The sequence below is a fragment of the Anabrus simplex genome, chromosome 1, assembly GCF_040414725.1.
Source record: "Anabrus simplex isolate iqAnaSimp1 chromosome 1, ASM4041472v1, whole genome shotgun sequence".
NCBI lineage: Eukaryota > Metazoa > Arthropoda > Insecta > Orthoptera > Tettigoniidae > Anabrus > Anabrus simplex.
The window spans coordinates 1,719,075,620-1,719,098,681 of NC_090265.1; the positions used below are offsets into that span (position 1 = coordinate 1,719,075,620).

The 23,062-nt window shown below is 42.5% G+C and overlaps 1 protein-coding gene across 1 annotated transcript in view; it reads right to left on the reverse strand.

Moving 5' to 3' along the window:
• LOC136858715 (myrosinase 1) overlaps positions 1-23,062 on the reverse strand; it is a 96,368-nt gene that overhangs the window by 72,227 nt on the left and 1,079 nt on the right. The window lies entirely within an intron of this gene.

Sequence of the window (23,062 nt, forward strand, 5' to 3'; positions counted from 1 at the left end):
CTTCCCGAGGCTCAGCCCCTGGTAAACAGGTCGTAAATTCAGGGAATGTTCAATCTGCTAATCTATCTTTTGAATGCCCCAAAGAATGTCTTCGGATTGCGGCGGATACCCCCGCACCTGTTCCTTTCCTTAAGATTGAGTTAAATAACGAGCCTATAACAGCTCTATTAGATTCAGGCAGTGTTTGTTCAATTATTTCGGACCAATGGTATTCAAAATTGCAATCTGTTTGTAATTTACCTGACTATGTCTCTTCTCCTGTTCAATATGTTTCGGCTAATTCATCTCCATTGGAAATCCTAGGTGCTGTAAATGTCAAAATTCGTATTTTTAAATTTACATGGAAAATCAAATTGTTTGTGGCTAAGCACTTGTCTTGCCCCATTATATTGGGAGCTGACTTCATTTCTTACACTGGTCTTGTGCTCGATCTCCAGAGTAGGTCGTGCACATTCAAATTTGCGTCCAATTGTAATATTCCCTTGTTAAAGTGTAATTCTGTATCATGTTCATCTATTTCGCCTACCCAGGATGAGATGTTGTTAGACCTTAGGCATCTACCTGAGGAGCAGGCTGATAGTATTCGTAAATTATGTCAGTCATTTCCAGAGGTGTTCTCTGATACTCTTGGTGTTACTGACCTTATTGAATACAAAATTGAGGTCACGGATTCAATTCCTGTCCGTTTTCCACCTTATAGGCTATCTCCACCTAAAATGAAGGCTCTGAACGAAATCATCGATCAGATGTTGAAGGATGGTATTATTAGGCCCTCTAAGTCGGCGTATTCGTCGCCTATATTTCTAGTCCCGAAACCCCAGGGGGGCTTCAGGCCTGTCATTGATTATAGGGCTCTCAATCGGAAGGCGGTGTTACAATCTGTGCCCCTTCCCGACCTTCATTCTTGTTTTTCATGGTTCCGTAAGGCCAAGTTCTTCACCATCTTGGACTTGAATCAAGCCTACAATCAAATTCCCCTGGCGGAAGAGTCTAAACATCTTACAGCGTTTGCCACGGACTGGAATTTATACGAATACAACCGCGTGCCTTTCGGGCTCCCCACGGGAGCAGCTGTACTCACTAGGCTGCTAGATAGGGTCTTCTCCGACATCAAATTTCAGTATTTGCATCACTACTTGGATGATGTCGTCGTATTTTCGGAGACCTTTGAAGAACATCTAGATCATCTGCGAGAAGTTCTCAATCGCCTTCGTAAGGCTGGGTTAACTGTCAAGTTGTCCAAGGTTGCCTTTGCTAAGCCCTCTATGTCATTCCTAGGGCATATTGTGTCACCTGATGGTGTCGCAGTCGATCATTCTAGAACACAGGCCATCCGTGATTTCAAACCTCCCAAGGACATCAAAGGTATCGCCAGGTTCATTGGTATGGTGAATTTCTTCAGGAAGTTCATTCCTAACTTCGCTAATAGAGCGGCGCCCTTGAACCTTCCTTCGTAGGAAAGGCATCAAATTCGAGTGGGGCCCTTCTCAACAAGCCGCTTTTGAAGATCTTAAATTAGCTCTCTGTAATACCCCTGTCCTTGCTATGCCGGATTTCTCAAAGAAATTCATCGTACAAACTGACGCATCGTCGTCAGCAGTTGCTGCAGTCCTTCTTCAATAGACTGAACTAGGGAGGCGACCCATCGCCTATGCATCTAGAACTCTATCGGCTCAAGAAGCAAAGTACTCCATATATGAGCTCGAAGGTTTGGCAGTCTTATTTGCCTTAGAAAAGTTCCGTCTCTATCTGGAACATGTCAAATTCGACCTGGAGACAGATAATCAAGCCTTAAGCTGGGTCTTAGGTAGGCCGCGTCGTACTGGTCGTATAGCCCGTTGGGCCATCCGTATTTCTGCCTTCCAATTCGATGTCAGGCATATCCGAGGTACCGAAAATGTTGTTGCTGATGGACTCAGCCGTATGTTTTCCAACGAGGTCGAGACCCATAATCCGGTCGATAGTTCTTCACCTCCCGAGTCCATGCTATCTGAGGTTAATGTCATCTTAACAGATGCTCCCATGCTCTTTAGGGATATCGAGAAATACCAACGTGAAGATCCGACGCTGGCTCCGATAATGGAAACCCTTTCTTCTGGGGAACATGCTGTCCCTTATGTTCTGAGGAATGGTGTTTTATGTTGCCCATCGAGGCATGATAAGATGATGAAAGTTGTCGTTCCAGCTGTTCTTGTACCTATGATCTTCAAGTATTATCATGAGACCCCATTAGGAGGGCATCTTGGTATCTTTAAAACTCGTAAAAAGATTCGTGAAAGGTTCATCTGGAAAGGTATGGACGGTGAAATCCGTGAACTAGTAAAAGCTTGTAAATCTTGTTTGCTCAGTAAACCAACCATGTCCACCAAGGTAGGCCTTTTGTCTTCGCATCAAGCGTCGCGCCCCATGAAACGCCTGTATATTGATTATGTAGGACCCTTCCCCCAGTCAAAGGGAAATGCCAACAAGTTCATCTTTGTATGCGTAGATGGTTTCACAAGATTTTCCTGGTTATTTCCGACTAAGCTGGCTACCGCTCAGTCCACCATTACTTGCTTAAATTCTATCTTTGCTTCTTTTGGTCCGTGTCAATATATATTATCTGATAATGCTAAGGCTTTTACATCTAATCTATTTCGTAAATTCTGCTTTGACCTGTCCATCTCTCATGTGACTACTTCTGCTTATTACCCTCAACCATCTCTGGCTGAACGGGTTAACCGTAATCTCCGATCCGCGCTTATTGCCTATCATCATGAAGATCATTCCAGGTGGGACACGTCCCTGCATTGGTTAGCTTTTGCTTTGAATTCGGCGGTTCATGAATCACATAAATTTACTCCAGCTTCTTTAATGTTCAAGTTTGTTCCCAACACGCCGCTCTCTAACCTCTGGTCTCTGAGTGACATTCTACCTGAGACAATAGATCCGGACAACATTAAAGATCTTTGGAAGAAGGCTAAGGCCAATCTTAAAGTGTCTCATGAAAAGGTTAGGGACAGGTATGATCGTGGACGGAGACCCACCCATTTGAAGGTAGGCGACCAAGTGATGGTAAGGAATTTTGTTCCCGCGGGCAAGCTTGCCCCCAGATTTCATGGGCCGTGTACTATTCTAGATTTCCTTACGCCGGTTACGTTGTTATTAAGTAATCCAGCCACCGAGAGGATATTTAGGGTTCACCTGTCACAGGTGAAACCGGTGTAACTTCTGTGTTAATATGTTTCATATTATTTTGAAAGAAATCGGAAGGTTATATTTTTTTTTTAGTTTTCACCTTTAAGGCATTCTGCCTCTTCTATAATATTGTGTTTTATAAGTAAGCAGTTTGTAAACCTCCCCCGAGCAGCTGAACTGCCATCCTGTCCTTGATACGGCCATTACCACGCTCCCGTCCCCTGCTCCACTACACACAGTGGCTTGCTTATATAAAATGCCATGGATATCTGCACGCCGCTGCCCCTCAACCTCTCCACCAAGTCTGTGCCCTCAAAAAAGATGATGGACCAACAAATTCTGCCGCCTAGCTTTAATGTTTCAGTGCCCCCGCAGCCGCCCGGCGCTGTACCGCTACTGGAACAGAGGAAGGGCCCCCTCTCTTCCAGCGAGGTCGACCAGTGTACGGCGAGCCGGAGCCCTCCTCCCGGCCAAGGCTGATGTGCGGCGCACGGCCTGCTACTTGCCCGCAGCCTGTATATGTTCACCGCGGGCGCGGCGTGCTTCAACACCACTGCTCCCCTCACAGTGCGGGCGAGCGGTATCTCAGGGTACTTGAAGGGCCCGGGCGGCCTCCTCTGAACGCAAGCAGTGGCGGCTGGTCTTGCCGTTAAAATCATCAATGTTTGAAGTACATATCCAGCTATATGGACATTCCAGTTCAATTTTACTACCTTTTCTTGGGAATTCAACAGCAATATTTGGTGGACTTTGAAAATTTTCCTCAACTTTAAAAACTAAAGTTTTCCTTCTGAATTCAACTTCTACAAACATAAAGACTTTACTTCACCAGATACAACAAAAATTTTGAAACTGAATCAAACCAAATTAAGAAAATCTTATAAATACTTATAATATCTTATAAATCTTCTGCTATCTTATAAATACTTCTTCTCCATATATACATCAAAACTTGAACCTTATTTTCAAACAAAAGTTTATGTTCTTCTGTGTTACCCCTTGGAGGAACTTTGGGGGGGGGAGGTCTGTACCGGGCGGTACACCTCCACGCCGCTAATTTAAAATGTGCGCCAGTTGAAACTCCTCTGCTGGAGGAAGTCTGAACTTTATCGACGGTATTAATTTTCAAGTTTCTCAGAAGATGTCACTACTTGGAAAGTTTGGAGTTTTTGAACTGTGCCACTTTTGATGTATTTTTGTTTTACCGGTAGTAAGAAGTGTGAACTTTCTCTTCTAGAGGACACTACTGAAGAACTACAATAGTGCACCCTAGTGCGAAGAAAAAGAACTGTTCTTTTGGAGAAAATTTAATTTCAAAAGTTTGTTCTTTGTTAAATTTCCTTCTGTCATTGTTTAAGTTGGCAATATTAACCCTTTCCTTCCCCTTGTTTTAAATCCAGCCAATCCCGAATTTCTTTAATTAATTTTCCACCAATAATATGTTTCTTCTTCGTATTGTGTAGGGGTTTTCTCGGTGAACCAATAAAATGATTGTGGGCGGGTGTTTTCCTTCCTGAAACGCCTCGAACTTTCCGCGAGAGTATATAAACTGCTGATTTTAGGGTCTCTGTGCCACTTCAGTACCATCTTTCAGTGTGTAAAGTACATAGCAGGGGGCGGGGAGCCCCTTTTTCTTTGGGGAGCAGTTCTACACCAAGGTAATGGCCTTTTAATATCTTCTTTTCTTGCTAGCTCAGCAGTTTAACTCTCGGGGCGGGTCCGAAGCGTTCCTACCATGTAACCTTTTCCTAAAATGTAACGTCTCTTAACTCTATTCTCTTTCAAGTCACATATTGGAATAGAGAGTGCTTAACCCTCTCGAGCTCCCACTCATATTATTTATTTTGAGGTGAACTTATTTTTTTTACTACCGATTCTTCCTTAATATAATGTAAATTGTTCTTTTCTGAAGTCACCTCTGTAGTATGGGATTAGCCCTTGCATTAACGGCCTAGTGCCAAGTAGGTTTTAAATAAAGTGTATTAGGAGTGCGGAGAGCTTCCTTTCAAGTTGGTATTTTAGAGGCCATATAATTAACCTTTTCTCACTTAATAGGCCTCAGTAGATTGGGTATTTTACCCCTGTGTTTATGTCCGTTGAGGACAGCTTGAAGGTGGAGTTTGGTGTGTCCTGGGAGAGGCCTAAATTTGAGAGCGGGTCGCTCTTTAGTGTAAATTGTTGTTGTTGTACGCCTCGAGGAGGCTTTACTGTGTATTTGGAGCAAGTGCTCCGGGGCTTGATTGTGGTCTTCTGCCCCTCTGTTAAATCTTGTTTTGAGGTAAAGTTGGGGTAGTTGCCCAAGAATTGCGAGGTCGGGGCTCGAAGCCCAAATCCTGTAAATACTGTAATTGTACTTTTGTTGCCTTGCTACTCTGTACCTGCCATTCGTGTTATTTCTGAATTTTGGAAAGAAAATATAACCTTGTTAAATTTTACATTAACTTTAATTTCGTAGTTTGCGACCTATTCACACCCGCACCTTCTTTCACCTCTACCTACCACGGAAATTTCCGTAACAATAATGAAGGAGAAATGCGTTTCCTTGATTACACTCTCCAGAGCGGTGAGTCAATGCGCCCAAAACCTGTTGACGTAGAGCAATAAACAGCTCAATCTATAATGAAGTAGAAATGTGTTTCCTTGAATAAGTACTCCTGTTAGAAACACATTTCTGCTTCATTACAAACATTGAGCTGTTTATTACTCTACCCTCAACAGGTTTTGGACGTATTGACTCAGCGCTTCCGGAGAGTGTAATCTTGTTAACTTGAGACATGCAGCTTGATTCTACGATTTTAACCAAGGATATTCTAATAACTTTATGTTAGACAACACCTACATTGATATCCTCTTTTTACGATTTGTAAGAACAATCAGGATCCTGACTATTCACCTTTCAGGTTTGAGTTTGAGGCTGATGATGCCCTTAAAATGGGCGAAACATGTCCCTTGTAACTTTTTATTATAAGATTTAATTCTTAATATACTATATCTCTTTGTATTGAATAGGTAGACATTAAAAATAGCACTTGTAACATACTTCGTATTTATGTACATTTCAATATGGACCTAACATGAGAATTATAACGTGTAAGTGGTAAGTTCCAAGCTGTCAGTGGAGAGATGCCGTGGAATGACATAGTGGACAAAAGAGTTTGCGTGGTGTCTTTAAAAGTTAGAAAGATCACAATATGAAGATAAAGTTGGAATTCAAGTAGACAAATTAAGGCAAATATTCATTTATAGGAAGGGGAACTAGAAACTGGAATAACTTACCAAGGGAGATGCTCAATAAATTTCGAAATCCTTTGCAATCATTTAAGAAAAGGCTAGGAAAAACAACAGAAAGGGAATCTGCCACCTGGGCGACTGCCCTAAATGCAGATCAGTACTGATTGATTGAGTGATTGCTTTATTGATTTCCCGGCACGATTCTCAAGCCGCTCTGGAGTCACGTGACGATTTAGCAACACTCTCGCGCAAAGCTCGTTTAAATTCATGCGCGAAGTGATCTGACAAACTAATTTCTGCAGGTGATAAAATGACAACTGTGCGAGATATCGATTTATTTCTTTTAAATTTATTTTACGACCAACCCTCTAACACTGATGTACCTGGTTCGCGTTGTTTCCTACCATACCGTATAGTTGATGTATCCTCAATGATGTACACAATTTGTGTACACTGGTTTTTATTTACAATTAATTATTTACACATTAATCACACATAACCTAACCAACGCCGTCACAAACAAAACATTCACATCAACAAACCACCATCTTTAACAACTGCCTATCACAAAGCACATGGAGATTGCAACCTTGAAACAGTTAACTCTGACTGCTTACATTTGCATTTCAGCCTAAACGCAACACGTACTCACGAAAACAACTCCAACAAAACAATAACTCCTCCACCATCGAGACCGTCTCTTTATATAGTTCGCATGGCCATGCTTTAGATGTATACGTCATAACATATCTTCTAGTAATTTCTAGAGTGCCTAAAGCCTAGAGATAATGTAAAGAATATTCTACATAGTTCTCGTCTTACTATGTGGTATTCTGGATATTACAATGTGTTGCATAATACCGTTTTTTTGCTAATTGCTTTACGTCGCACCGACACAGATAGGTCTTATGGCGACGATGGGGCAGGGAAGGGCTAGGAGTGGGAAGGAAGCGGCCGTGGCCTTAATTAAGTTACAGCCCCAGCATTTGCCTGGTGTGAAAATGGGAAGCCACGGAAAACCATCTTCAGAGCTGCCGACATTGGGGTTCGAACCTACTATCTCCCGAATACTGGATACTGGCTGCACTTAAACGACTGCAGCTATCGAGCTCGGTGCATAATACTGTAGTTGATTACATATCGTATATACAGGTAATAATCAATTATACATTATTCATCACAGCTTCTTACATTAACTAAACTCATATAAATATATGTATACGGCACGTGTTTCATGACATAACCTCACAAATAATACGATTGTATCGGCGTACATATGAACTAGCTACGTAAATAATAATAATGCTAACACTTATAAGTAGATGTCAACACTTCATAGCCATAGCTCATTAGTCAAAATAATAATAATAATAATAATAATAATAATAACAATAATAATAATAATGATTCGAGCTCGGTACTTGCATTATTTACCCATGGGTTAAAGGATATCATTTTCAAGTTATATCCCTCTATTACACTTGTATCAATAGCCCCCCTATAACTTGATACAATACCCACAGTCTACCACACTCGTCGATTTTGCCTTGGCATAGATTGTATCTTCTTTCTTCCTCGACGTCACTGGATGTGTTCTCCGCCTGTTCTCCGGGTAGTGGCGTGTCGGTAGTCGGGGTTGCCTTTCTGTCAGCGTCTTCCTCGATGGTAGTCGATGGATTCTCCTCATGACCATATTGTGCTGTGTCATTAGTAGCCTCTCCTCCCGGTGGATCGTGGCAGTACCAGGCTTACTCTGTATGCGCAGCGGTTGTGTGTCTCGCCACAACTTCGACGCATAGACCTTGACACGAGGGCTGGTCTTTAGTAAGTAGACCCCATGGCCCAGCTGCTTATCCACCTCGACGGGACTAACCCAATTAGGAGCGAGACTTGCGTGAAAACCTCCAATCTTATTACTGACTGGGTGGTTACGTCGCAGTACTTGTTGGCCTAGTAGGAAGGTCTGGGTCTCTTCAACATCTTGAGCCTTGGCCTGGGTAAGGGATCTCTTCTCGGCCAAAGCTTGTTTCTCCTTGATATCCCTCTGCTGCTGCTGCTGCCCCCACTCTGCTAGGGAAACAGCTGCATCATTTTTACCAGAAGTGGGTGGTGGACGAACCTCCTAATCTCCAGTGCCGTATAGCTGTCGACCAAGAAACAGCTCCGCTGGGGAATAGCCAGTGACACGGCTGATGCGTCGTCTCAGGCCAAAGAGTGACTGCTGTACCTGACGGTCCCGTAGTCGATGTTCTTTGTCTATTAGGTAGACCCGTGACATCCTTTTCCGATCCTGGCTTCGTCGTTCTATTGAATTGGCCCTTGGGTTGTAGACAGGGGTGGTCCAGTTCTCCACACCCCCATTCTGTCATCATCATTTGCTGCCACTTCCTTGATGTGAACTGACTCCCGTTGCCTGACAGAATGCACCGTGGATAACCGTAGAGGTTGAATACCTCATTTTGAAGAAGCCTGGTGATGCGTCCCGTTGTGACTTCTGGAATCGTAAAGGCCTCAGCCCAGCTTGTGAAGAGGTTGGTGATTACTAGGAGTCCTGTTTCACCCCGTGGTGTTCTAGGGTAAGGACCTATAAAGTCCAAAGCTATGACCTCCCAGGGGCGTCGCGGCCGTCTTCCTCGCTGACTGAAATCTGCCTTCCTGTTGCTCGCCTTGGTGCAGGCACAGACGTAGCACCACTTCACATAGTCCAGGATGTCATTCCGCTTGTTGACCCAGAAGAATCTTCGTCAGGTAGGCTGGTACGTCTCTTCACCTCCTGGATGTCCGGCTTCAGTGCCGTCGTGGAAGTTCTCAAGGATATCCGTCGTGTGCTGTCTGGGGATGACCACTACTGCAGGTGCGTCGGAGAGGTGCGATCTGCTCATCAAGAGTCCTCCATCAACCCTGAAGTTCTTGTAGCACATCTTGAATTCCTTCGAGACGAGTCAAATATCGGTGTTCTGTCTGCTAATCCACTGCGTCATGGTCCTACAAGGCTTGTCTTTCTCTTGCCACTGTTTGATTACTCCCAAACCAAGTTCCTTCTTGATGGTCATAAAGACAGGCTTCTTAAGCTCACTTTGGGGTTTTCGTGGGATCTCCCTCTTGACAATGGTGCGCCTAGCTTCAGGTTCCATTGCCGGGTGCCTAGATAAACTGTCTGCTCCTAGGTTCGTCAGTCCTGGGACGTGATGCACATCGAAATGAAATTCTGCGATTAAGAAAGCCCATCGCATCAATTTAGATTTTGAGCCAGAGACCGAGTTCAACCATTAGAGAGCGGCGTTATCAGTGTAGAGCTGAAACTTACTTCCCCCCAAGTAGCCTTTGAATTTGCCCATGGCCCAACCCACGGCTAAGGCTTCCTTCTCGGCAGTGCAGTAGCGTTGTTCGGTGGGAGATAGCTTTCTGCTGGTATACTTGATGATGTCCCATCCGCCGTCACTCCTCTCCTGGAATAACACAGCTCCTAGGCCGGAGTCGCTGGCGTCTGTCTGCAGGCACATCTTCGGTTGAGGGTCGGGATGGGCTAGGTCGGGAGCGTCGCATATCGCAGCCTTAATGTCTTGCAATGTTGCCTCGTCCTTGGTGGTCCATCGGGACGGGCGTTTGTTATGGAGTAGAAGGGTAAATGGTATTTCCTTCTCTTCAAAGTGTGGTACAAAGCTGCTCTACCGTCCACACAAGCCAAGGAACTGACATACTTGTCGGTTTTTCCGCGGGCGTTCAGCTTCTTCGATGGCGTTGAGTTTCTTCGATAGCTCGATTCTTCTCCGATTGCCTTTCTAAGCCTTCAGATGTTAGAACATAACCAAGATATTCTACGCGGGACTGGGCGAAGTGGGACTTCTCCAGTTGGCAAGTCAGTCCATGAATCTCCAGCCGTTTCAGTACTTTCCTCAGATGTACAAGGTTTTCTTGAAAATTCATGCTGTGAGTTAAAATGTCGTCGAGATACACTTGGCAAAAATCTCCAACATATCATGATAATACGTTATCCATCAGTCGCATAAAGGTGGCAAGAGCATTTTCAATTCAAAAGCATTACCGTAAATTGCCACAAACCTCTCGGTGTCATGAAGGTGGTCAGTGGTCTTGAACTTTCCTCGACCTCCACTTGCCAGTATCCGGAGTTGAGATCCAGCGTGCTGAAAATCCTAGACCCACTCACTTGTTTCAGCGAGTCTTTCAAGTCAGGCATGGAGTAGGCGTCACTAACGGCCGTCTCGTTCAACTTCCCGTAGTCCACACACAGTCGACACTCTCTATTCTTCTTCGGTAGGACGATAGGTGAAGCGCAACGGGGTGTAGAGGTTTCGATAAGACCTTGCCCGTCTATCTCTTGAATCTTATGAATGACGTAGTTGCGCTTACCCGTGTTGATTGAATAAGGACGTTACTTGATGGGTGAGGAAGTGTTGCATTCAGTGGTGTGCGTTGCAGTGCAGTCCGTTCTGTTTTATTGGTGACGACTTCCAGAAAGTCCTTTAAGGCGCGGCTCTGCTCCTCTTCTTAACTCGTTCGAAGATGTGTTAACTGGATATCTTCCAGGTCTACGTCGACTTCCGCATCCTTCCGAGTCCGAGGATTTCCGTCGTCTGTCTTTTCTCAAAAAGACTTCATCGGCAGCTTAGTCTAGGATCACCTTGTATCACACCAGAAAGTCATGACCTAATATAATGTCATGTATTAGGTTCTGAATCACTGCGACGTCTATTACACGCAGGTTCATGCATTTAGCGGTTAGGTTCGTCTGCCCTTGGATGGAATAGGTTACCCCGTTCGCTGCGTCCACTACCCTTCCGATATGGTGAGGTTTCATAGGCGGTAGTAATCTGGCAACAGTCCCATTAAGGGGGTACGGAATGCCCTATGCTTCCAATGATAAAATCGGGTGTTTATATTGTACCTTTTCTCTGAAACCACTGAAGGTAGACACTTCAAATTTTTACAGCTTAAAATTGAATATCTTGGTCTTCTACTGAAATAAGCATACATTTTATCAGGAGCTACTTATGGAAGATATTATTTTTTATTTTGAAACGAAATATTTTTGGTATTTTTAGAATATATTTTTGCTAATAAAATTTTTCATATACAGACACATTTAAAACTGTTGTTTCAGCAGTTGAACGAGGTATTTACAAGTATGTCCTACAAATTTGAAGTCCATATATTGAAAACTGGCTGAGAAAATGCACCTTAAGTATTAAAAAAGTAAACTTACGGGAAACGGGCTTCAAAACACATCAATGCATGCCAGGTCCATAGCTTGGATTATCTGGATCTTCTTCAAATTCCTCTTGTATTCTCTTCTTTGCACCTCTCCTGTCCTTTCTGGCTTGAAGGGCTATTTTTAATGGCATTTTCAGCAGACCTTAGTCTTACCAGGTCACTACGCAACATTGCATCAACAGTACGACACCCAACATTCAACCCTAACACTTGCAGAACTTTGCACTTTGTGATGTTTCCCTGGTTAAAACTTGAAACAGCATCATACACACCAAAATGAAGTGTGCTGATACCCACAAACACTGTTTTGGGTAGGCGGTTCCAGATGACACTATTAACACATTCGTTTGGGTTTTGTGCCCTACCGTGCAGGCATGTTTTCAGGAGATTTTTGTCAGAAAGATCCCTGAAAATTGGTTTGATTTCATCCATAATGGCTGGTGGCAAACTATGAGGATGGTTATATTTCTCCCCTGTTACTTTGCTCCTGTTATATTTGCACCAGCTGTTTGTCCCTGAAGGACACAAGCAATGTACAGGATTTTCATTACTGGAATAAATGTGTAAATATGATGCCCAGACAGCTTTCCTCACTGCTTCCACATTATCAGTATTTTGCCTGATGGCCAGCCATAAAAATTCTGGAGAGTATCAATAACTGAATCAGTCAATCTGTTCTTACCCTCTAATGTTCTACCATCAATAAGTTTCTTTCCCTTCATGCTTGATTTTAGTCGTCTCAATCTTGTCCCCATACGTTTCTGAACGTGACCAACACATTCCAGTTTAGTTATATTTACATCATTTCCATAGGGTTTAGAATTCTGAACCACTTTGAAAGCCTTAAAGTCACCATACCCTAAGTAATATAAATACCTAGCATTGTACCACTGAGTAGAAAGTTCAAAAATTTTCTTCACACCTGCAACCTCCATCCCTCCACTAGAACCCTGATAATTGGCAATGCAGCCTTCCTCATGACAGTTCTTCATTTTGCCAACACATCTGCAATACTTAGACATTACAGACACATCTATCACCTTCCCAGTCTCAACACATGTGGCTGTGACAACACCATTTTGAGAAGTATGACCTCTTTTATGCCAAGTTCCATCAAGGGCTACTGTTAGGTCACGAATGTTATTATTTAATGAAATAGCCTCTTCAACAGCTTCTTGCATGCATTTGTGTGCCACATCTTCGGCAGCTGAGTCCAGTACAAAATTATAATCATCAAACTTTGATGGTGGTTTAGGAAGGTTCATTATTCCACATAACATGTCACCTGCTGCTTTTCCCTTGCCGATTGCACGAAGACCATACACTAACCTAATATTTACACTATACAATTCACTGTCTTTTGCTTTAGTACTTACAGTGACTGATGATGAATTGAAGAACTTGACGCTGTGTATACAATATTCACAAAACAATTCAAACTCTGCAGCAAGACCCACATGGGTATTCACTCTCAGACACGTGCCTTCTTTTGCACACTTTTTACAAATGGAATTATTTTTAATTACTTCTGATAATGAAGACACATCTACAATTTCAAAACTCTCGTTCCCTTTTGGTAGCTCTTCATATTTTTCCTTAATACCACTGAGTTTCTTCTGTGAGAAACTTTCCAGCTTCCAGTTAGTAGTATGTGCACCTGTTGATTGCATGTTGAGGTTAATAACAGGAACATGCGGTTGTGTTGATGTTGGTGATGACTGTTTTTTTTCCGACAAGTTCAACTTAACTTCACGTTTCTTCTGCCAATTAGTACGCTTTTTAAATACATTTCCAGCACACCTACCCATTTTATAGGGACCAATAAACACACGATCACAGACGAATCACTTGTACAAAGTTAGGTGCACTTGTTTACATGGAAACCATCCAAACTGTAAACAAGAAACAAACGAAGATCAATATGCACATGAAGAAAACTCTACAAGTTGGCCAACAGACAGGCTTGTCCTCCAAAACAAGTGAAAAGGCGGTCTACTTGAAAAATTAGTCCAGTGACTTGTAAGAGACCGTCATGTCTACTCACAGCAAAAATCTAGCGTGCATCATCATGTAAATTATTTAAAAAAAGCACACTTGTAGTTATCATATCATCATAATTCATACACCATTTTAAAGAGGACATTTGGCATATTAAGAAATAACAATAATATAAAAATGAAAAATTTTTGGCAAAATACCCATTACGTATCCCCTTAACAAATGAATGGCTTGCTTGGCTGGCGAGTATGGCTGAAAAATACTCGTTGCCTATCTTTAAGATGATAGCTGGGCGTGGTTGGCCTGTTCTACTCACAATCTGACCAATCCCTCTCCTGATTGACCAGGGTTGCTTGTCTGTCGTGTCTTGAGGCGTATTCCTGTTTCCAGTCCCATTCCCCCTCAATCCAGAATGTGCCGGGCCTAGTTTTCCGACATTAAGTCTGGGCACTTGTTCTTCAGGTGTCCCGTTCTTCGACACTGGTAGCCCTTCCTAACTGCGCTGGTCTATTTTTGTGTTCCTCCTCCAACTGGGCGATGATTCTACGCAGATCATCAAGGGATCTCGGTTTGATACTTTCACTAGTGGTCGAATCTCATCGTGGAGCAGCTGTGTGATGACTGATAAAAACTCGTTATCGCTTCCTTCTGGGTGCAGAAGCTTAAAGAGCTGGTATTTATTTAATCTTATGGTGATTTTATACAATATATATATGTACAAGGCAAAATCAAACTTTAAACTCCATCCTTCTCGGCCATTCAGTTAAACCGGGTGTGAGAGTGAACAGATCGTCACGAGTGCCAGGGTACGAATTAAGAGGACAGCTGGTACTTCTGTAGGACGAAAGCGTTAGCGCTCATTCCAGTGGGTTGTGCCTCAGTCCTTTTCACTGAGCTCGTCGCCTTTTTGGAATTAATCCTAAGCAAGGAATTCCCTCTTGAATCCCATCCAGTTTAAATTTAAGCCCTTCAAGTTATTCCACCAAGTAGCAGCTTGCCCCTTCAATCGCGGTGTGATGAGCTGCAGGAATATGTCCTATGGTAGATTAGTACTTCCTAATAGATTGACCGATCCCTCTATGAATCTAGTCAGGTTCTCTTCCGGTCTCCCGTAGAATTCCGGAAGGCTCTCTATAATCAGCTTCGGGTCTAGGTGTCCTGTATTGTTGGTTAGGTTTGTGGGGTTAGATATGTGGTGATACGTCCTGTTTCAGTTAGTCTATATTTTACTGCGTGAAGGATGCTTTCGCTTATATTCAGCACATCTTCCTTTATGGTCGAAAACGGGTTTTCTAACCTTCCTTCAACAGCAAATATACGGCTCCCAAAATGTCCCTCGGCGGCAGAGATGCGATTCAAAATTTCCCTCGACGCTAGAAATTCTCCCCTCAGCCTGTTGCTTTATGCCGGAAACCTGGATTTTCACCTCCTTCATGAGGATCGAGATATCCCCTTCCAGCTGGCTTACCCTACTATCGATCTGTTCAACCAATCCCAGTTTTGATCTGATGTCCAATATCTGCTGCGTTAGTCGATTGGTGACGTCGCTGATTTGCGATGAAATGTTGTCATCTACGGTTGAAATTTTTTATTCTAGGCCCTGTTCAACTTTATAAACCTGCGTGTACAGTTGTGATATTTGTCGGTTAAAACTGAGTTAAGTTGAGAAATTTCGTCGATTACTTTCGAAATTTGGTATGCAATCTGTTCTGTTAGGGTGGAATTGACATCTGAAATTTTGTATGAAAGTTTGTCATTTACTTTCAAAATTTCATCTGCAATCTGATCTTTAGGGCGTAACTGACGTCTGAAAGTTTGTAATTTCCTTTTGAAATTTGATCCATTAAGTTGGAATTAACCCGTGTTTCAATGTCTGACATTTTGTCATTGAGTGCCTGCATCGTGGTCATTACGTTAGAACATATTTTGGGTATATATTTACCTCATCTTCCGATGTTTCGACTGGATCTTCGTCGGCCTCGATTAAAAACTTGTTGGGATCTTCACCTTTTTTGACGAGATCTTTCCGTAACCGCGTCTGTAGCGATTTCTTCTTGCCGTTCGTCGGAAGATTTCTCTTGGCGAGTTCATCTTTGAGTTGTTGAACGGACATCTCTCGTAGTAGCACTTGCATTTTGTTCTATTTCGCACTACACTCGTATTCCCACGTAAATTCTTACGTCCAGTCCACGGTCACCAATGATTTATCCACAAAGACGCACACAAAATGCTGCCAACTTGCGTACACTGGTTTTTATTTACAATTAATTATTTGCACACTAATCACACATAACCTAACCAACGCCGTCACAAACAAAACATTCACATCAACAAACCACCATCCTTAACAGCTGCCTAACACGAAGCACATGGAGATTGCAACCTTGAAACAGTTGACTGTTGACTGCTTACATTAGCATGTCGGCCTAAACGCAACACGTGCTCACAAAACAACTCCAACTATACAGTAACTCCTCCACCATCGAGACCGTCTCTTTATATAGGTTGCCCGACTAGGCTTCTAGAAGGATACGTCATAACATATCTTCTAGTAGTTTCTAGAGTGCCTAAAGCCTAGAGGTAATATAAAGAATATTCTACATAGTTCTCGTCTTACCTAGTGATATTCTGGATATTACAATGTGTTACTTATGCTGCAGTGTATTATACATCAAATATACAGGTAATAATAAATTATATACTATTAACTATACTACATTAACTAAACTCATATAAATATGTGTGCACAACACATATTTCATGACATAACCTCACAAATTATACTATTGTATTGGCGTACATATGACGTAGCTACGTAAAAAGTAATAATACTAACACTTATAAGTAGATGTAAACACTTCATAGCCATGCCCCATGAGTCATAATAATAATAATCATCATAATCATAAAAATAAGAATAAGAATAATTCGAGCTCGATACTTGCATTATTTACCCATGGGTTGAACGATATCGTTTTCAAATGATATCAGTCTATTACACTTGCGTCATAGTTTGAAAAGTCGGCGTTCTGACCGCCACCCACATGAAGACAAGACATAGCGGTGTCACTACGACGACCTTCACAGCTTCTAAGTAACTTCCTACTTTACTTGAGTTCTTTCAGTGTGCGCCTGTATGTAGTATTCGGACGGGGGTGTGCATGTCTTACCAATTCTCAGTTTCAATAACTAGCAACCTTATGTACAGTAACTGTAGACCATCTTCCAGTAACAAAATATAACAAGAATCGAACCTTTGAACATCAGGGGTTAGAAGAGTACGAGATTCAACTAATAGAAGTCAGACTAGAAATAACTCAGCTACAAACTCTAGGTTACAAGTTGTACGACTCTATGCAGTTGAAGATCACATCGTCTCACTCGTTAATCACAGGTTTCAGTTGTGTTCTGAACATGTACATTTGATCCAACATGAGAGTTTATATATTTGAACAGCAGGAATTTTAAGTAGTCTACAGTAGTTTCTTACATCACTCGGCGAGTCGAAGCCTTATGTTTAGAACATGTCAGCACCCTCAAAAGCGACAAACTGAGTCGCTAACTAAAGCTCAAGTTGCTAGTGGTTTTAGGTTGCGCCGACACAGACAGGTTCTTATGGCGATGATGGGATAGGAAAGATCTAGGTGATGGAACGAAGCGGCCATGGCCTTAATTAAAGGAACAGCCCCAGCATTTGCCAGGTGTGAAAATGGGAAAACACGGAAAACGGTCTTCGGCGCTGCCGACAGTGGGATTCGAACCCACTATCTCCCGGATGCAAGCTCACAGCCGCGCGCCCCTAACCGCACGGCCAACTCGCCCGGTCAGCTCAAGAGTGTAGCACTCTACCTCCTCCAGTCTATGAGTAGAATTTAGTTCATGAGTCAGAAATCCACAGCCCATTTGTAGGGTGGACAGTCTTTGGTTCTGAACACGAATGATCTACTTCCGAGTCATATGTAAATACTGTAAGCTACTGGAAGACTCTACAGTTAAAATAAGCTTGAAGGTTGAAATTAGAAATTGAGTGTTCCAGTCACTAAAAACCTATGTCACACGTAAAGGTCAGCTCAGATACTAGTACTACTGACTCCACGGTCTGAAGTATAGTCCGCGTTCTTTTTAGCGATATTACTTCGTATGGGGTGAGGGGTTAGTAGGGAGCTCTTCCGGTTCCGGTTATACTGCCAAATGAATGGAAATGAAATCTGAATTGAATCGATACTATGATCGATCAATATGAATTTTCTAAACATTGATTATCTTACGCCAACAACTGTGTCACGCATACATTATTTGGGATACACGAAAGGAGTCTCCCCGAAGATTGCGATGATTTTTGATCAAGATAATAAAAGCAATCGGGTGTACCCTGGGCAACGTCAGAGAATTAATAACCTGACGGCTGATCCTTTCACACCAGAGACATCCACACCTGACCACTTTTCAGGACCACACTTAACAATTATCTCTGTTAACATAGAAGGGATAACACCAGCCAAACAAGAACAGCTACAAGAACTATGCAGTAAGCACCAATGCCATATAGTGTGTATACAGGAGACACATAGAAGTTGTGATATGCGTAGGCCAAAAGGAGATGGAATGCGTCTCGCCAAAATATGGAAGTGCTATTTTTGTTCATCCAGATATCCAGATATCCAGATTTCATCCACAGCATTCACAGAGGAATAAACATTGAAATCCCTACTGTAGAAACAGCTTATTGTACCATTTCATCTCTTTATTAACCACCTGGTGCTGAATTCCCTGTAAACAAACTATCCAATTTCGGAAACAAACATGTGCAAATTGTGATTGGTGATTTCAACAACCATAGTACGCTTTGGGGCTATGACCATGAAGATGAGAATGGAACAGCAGTACAAGAATGGGCAGAAATAAACCAGCTGACTTTAATCCATGATGCAAACTACCTGGAACCTTTAACAGTGGCAGTTGGAGGAGAGCTTACAATCCTTACCTCATATTTGGCAGCAGCAATATCAGCCAACAATGTGTAAAATCTATCTGCTCCCAATACCCAATACACAGCATAGACCAATAATGTGCCAAAGTATTTGCTGCTAAAAGACCCGAGAAAGTATCCTTTCGGAGTATGTTTAATTTTAAGAAGGCAGACTGGTCAAGATTTGCGGAATTACTGGACGCCAAAATATCTGCTATAGAACCAGTAGCCAGTTGCTATGACACCTTCAGCACAGCTGTAAAGAGATGCTCAAGGATGTCTATCCCCCGTGGCTGTCGAACATCTTATATCCCCGGGCTTAATTCAGATCAAGCCACCCTACTAGCATATTACAGCAACTTATTTGAAGAAAATCCTTTCAGTGAAGCAACCGTGGAAGCAGGGAATAAGATTATTTCTTCTATTAGAGAGACCAAAAGGGATCAGTGGATACAAACTATTGAAAACTTGTATCTGAAAAGAGACAGTCATAAAGCTTGGAGACTTCTGAGACGTCTAAGCAATGATCCAACCAAGACCACCGCACATCATAATATCACTGCTAACCAAATAGCACATCAGTTACTGCTGAACGGGAAGGAAACCCACAAATCACACAAACCGAAAATGCAAAAAGAAGAGCATGAGGAGAGCGACGACCTAACATCATCATTCAGCATGGAAGAATTAGAGAAGGCTATCAAAAATGGAAAATCAGCTGCCTTGGATGATATACGAACTGAGCAAATTAAACACTTTGGCTTAATGACAAAGAAAGGGATTCTCCAACTCTTCAATAACTGTATGAGCAGAAACCAAATTCCAAAGATATGGCGGAAGAGCCGAGTGATTGCCTTGCTGAAACCTGGCAAAGAAGGGAAGGATCCAAATAATTTTAGACCAATTGCGCTACTATGTCACCTTTAAAAACTGCTGGAAATATTGATCTTAAATCGCCTATTACCTGTAATTGACCCATTACTTATACCTCAGCAATCTGGATTTCGTCCTGGTAAAAGCTGTACCGGGCAGTTATTAAACCTCACACAGTTTATAGAAGATGATTTTGAGGATCGTAAGGTGACAGGAGTGGTATTTGTCGACTTATCATCAGCGTACGACACTGTTAACCACCAGCTACTATTAGTCAAGGTCTACAATCTAACCAAGGACTTTAACCTAACAAGGCTCATCGCCACTCTTTTGCAGAATCGCAGGTTCTTTGTTGATTTCCAAGAACAGCGTAGTCGATGGAGACTACAGAAAAACGACCTTCCGCAAGGAAGTGTGCTGGCTCCAATCCTGTTCAATATATACACGAACGACCAACCCATAGCCCCCAATTGCAGTAGCTTCTTGTATGCTGATGACCTCGCTCTAGCCACTCAGAGCACAGATTTTGAATCAGTGGAGAACACCCTCACGGATGCCCTTAACGATCTTTCTAAATATTACAGCACAACCCAGCTTAAACCAAACCCCTCAAAGACACAAGTGTGTGCTTTTCATCTGAGAAACAGGGAAGCTACTCGCAAGTTAAAGATAGTATGGTCAGGGGTCGAACTGGAACACTGCGAGTCTCCAAAATATCTAGGAGTGACACTTGATAGATCTCTTACTTTCAAGAATCACTGCATGAACTGCAAATCGAAAGTCTCCACCAGGAACAATCTTTTAAGGAAACTGGCCGAATCACAGTGGGGTAGCCAACCTGAAACCATACGAACTTCTGCAATGGCACTATGCTATTCTGCGGCAGAGTATGCGTGTTCTATTTGGTATAATTCAACATATGCCAAACAGATGGATATAGCTCTCAACGAAACTTGCAGAATTATAACAGGTTGCTTGAAATCCACTCCAGTTGAATGGCTCTACCACCTTGCAGGAATATCACCATTTTCTGTTCGAAGAGAAATAGCTGCAAACAAGGAAAGAAAGACAGTGGAACAGGAATGGACCCATCCTCTATATGGGCATGAGCCGTATCTGCAACGAATAAAGTCAAGGAAGAGTTTTCTCAGAACTTCGAAGGAACTTAGAACCACTACTGTAAAAGCCAGTTGCAGTTATGGAGGGCTACATCCTACCTTCCTCCTGGCTGGATACGATTTTCTGAAACTCTACCTCCTGGTCACGACGAAGAATGGATAATCTGGAAGTCCCTGAATAGACTGAGATCTGGAGTTGGCTGATCCAAGGTTAATTTTGCAAGAAAAAATCCAATGTGACTGCGGAGAAGACCAGACCGTGCAACATATGCTCCAGTTTCGACTATATCCAGCCTCCTGCACAGAAGATGAACTATATCAAGCATCAAAAAATGTATTGGAAGTGGCCAAGTTTATGGCAAATGTAATATAGTAATTATAACTGTGTACAATATATATGTTTCTGATACGAGAATAATAATAATACATTATTTAACATTATATAACATTTCTCGTTGCGAATCTTGTTCGTAGCATGAATTCTCTAGTTTCGCTTTGCTGTGTAAACAACAACAGTACTAGTACGTAAAGTGTACGCAAGATGTTGCACAGATGGCATTTCATGACCAACAAGTTGTGGTCAGAGTCTACGTCTGCTCCTAGGAAAGTTTTGCAATCCAACTCCTCGTTTCTGAATCTCGGCCTAATCTTAATGAAGTCTATTTGATACCCTCCAGTGTCTCCAGATCTCGTCCACGTATACAACCGTCGTTTGTGGTGTTTGAACCAAGTATTGGCAAGGACTAAATTATGATTAGTTCAGAATTCAACCAGCCGACTTCCTCTTTCGTTCCTTTATCCCAATCTGAATTCTCCTACTGTATTATCTTATCTTCCTTGGCCTACCACTGCATTCCAGTCTTCTATCACAATTAGATTCTCGTCACCGTTTACATACCGTATTGTATTACACCTTCTATCTCTTCATATATTCCTTCGATTTCCTCATCATCCGCTGAACTGGTAGGCATATAGACCTGCACTATTGTGGTGGGCATTGGTTTGATGTCTATCTTGTTGACAATAATTCTTTCACTATGCTGGTCGTAGAAGCTTACCCGCTGTCCTATTTTCTTATTCATTATTAAACCAACTCATGCATTTCCCCTGTTTGATTTTGTGTTGATAATTCTGTAGTCGCCTGAACAAAAATCCTGTTCTTCCTGCCAATGTATTTCACTTATGCCAATTACATCCAACTTTAGGCTATCCATCTCCCTTTTCAGATTCTCTAACCTACCACAACGATTCAAAATTCTAACATTCCACGCTCCGACTCGCAGAATGTCAGAATCCATCTTCCTGGTGGTCACCCCCTCTCGTGCAGTCCCCATGCGGAGATCCGAATGGGGGACTAGTTTACCTCCGGAATATTTTACCCGGAAGGAAGACATCATCAGTACATCATTCATACAGAGAGAGCTGCATGTTCTCGGGAGTTAGTTACGGCTGTAGTTTCCCGTTGCTTTCAGCCGTGTAGCAGTATCAACATAGCTAAACCATGCTGAGTATTATTACAAGGCCATATCAGTCAATTATCTAGACTGCCGCCCTTGCAACTTCCGAAAGGCTGCTACCCCTTTCGATAGTCTGGTCTCTGAACAGATACCCATCCGGTATGGTTGCACCTGCGGCTTGGCAATCTGCTTCATTGGGACACGCAAGCCTCCCCACCGCGGCAAGGTCACATGGTTTCAGGGGAAGAAGAGCTAAGAACAGTTTTTGATCTCGCCTTGAATGGAAGTATCTTCATAAGTTTTCTGTATGATCGTGGTACATCTTCCTGAGGTTGGGTATTTCTCTCCCTCCATTTAGACGTGACAAGCTCATTCACTCTAGTGCAAGGATGAAGCATCCTGTTTGTCGTCAGACATATCCTCAGTTATCTCTGTAAGTGCGCTAAATATGTTTCAGACCATTTAATGACACCAAATGAAATGGCGTATGGCTTTTAGTGCCGGGAGTGTCAAGGACATATTCGACTTGCCAGGTACAGGTCTTTTGATTTGAAACTCGTAGGCGACCTGCGCATCGTGATGAAATGTTGAAGACGGCAGATACATCCAGCCACCGTGCCAGCGTAATTGACCAATGATAGTTAAAATTCCTGACCCTGGCGAGAATCGAACACGGGATCTCTGTGACCAAAGGAGAGCACGCTAACCATTTAACCATAGACCTGGACGACACCAAATGAATAGATGAGAACAGGGATTCCGAAAGAGTCATTTGCCTTTACTTTGTTTCCTGCATTCAAGAATGATTTTGAAACGGCTGTTGTTGTTCTTGTTATTAATAATTATTATCACCATTATTATTACCACATTTATTCTTTGCACACTGTAAAGTGTTTACAGTTATTTCATCCATGCTAGTGTTAATATTCGAAAATACTGCGTCCTAACACCCCCCCCCCCCGCCCAATTCAAAATTTCTGGCTACGTCCATTTTTGTACAATATAGT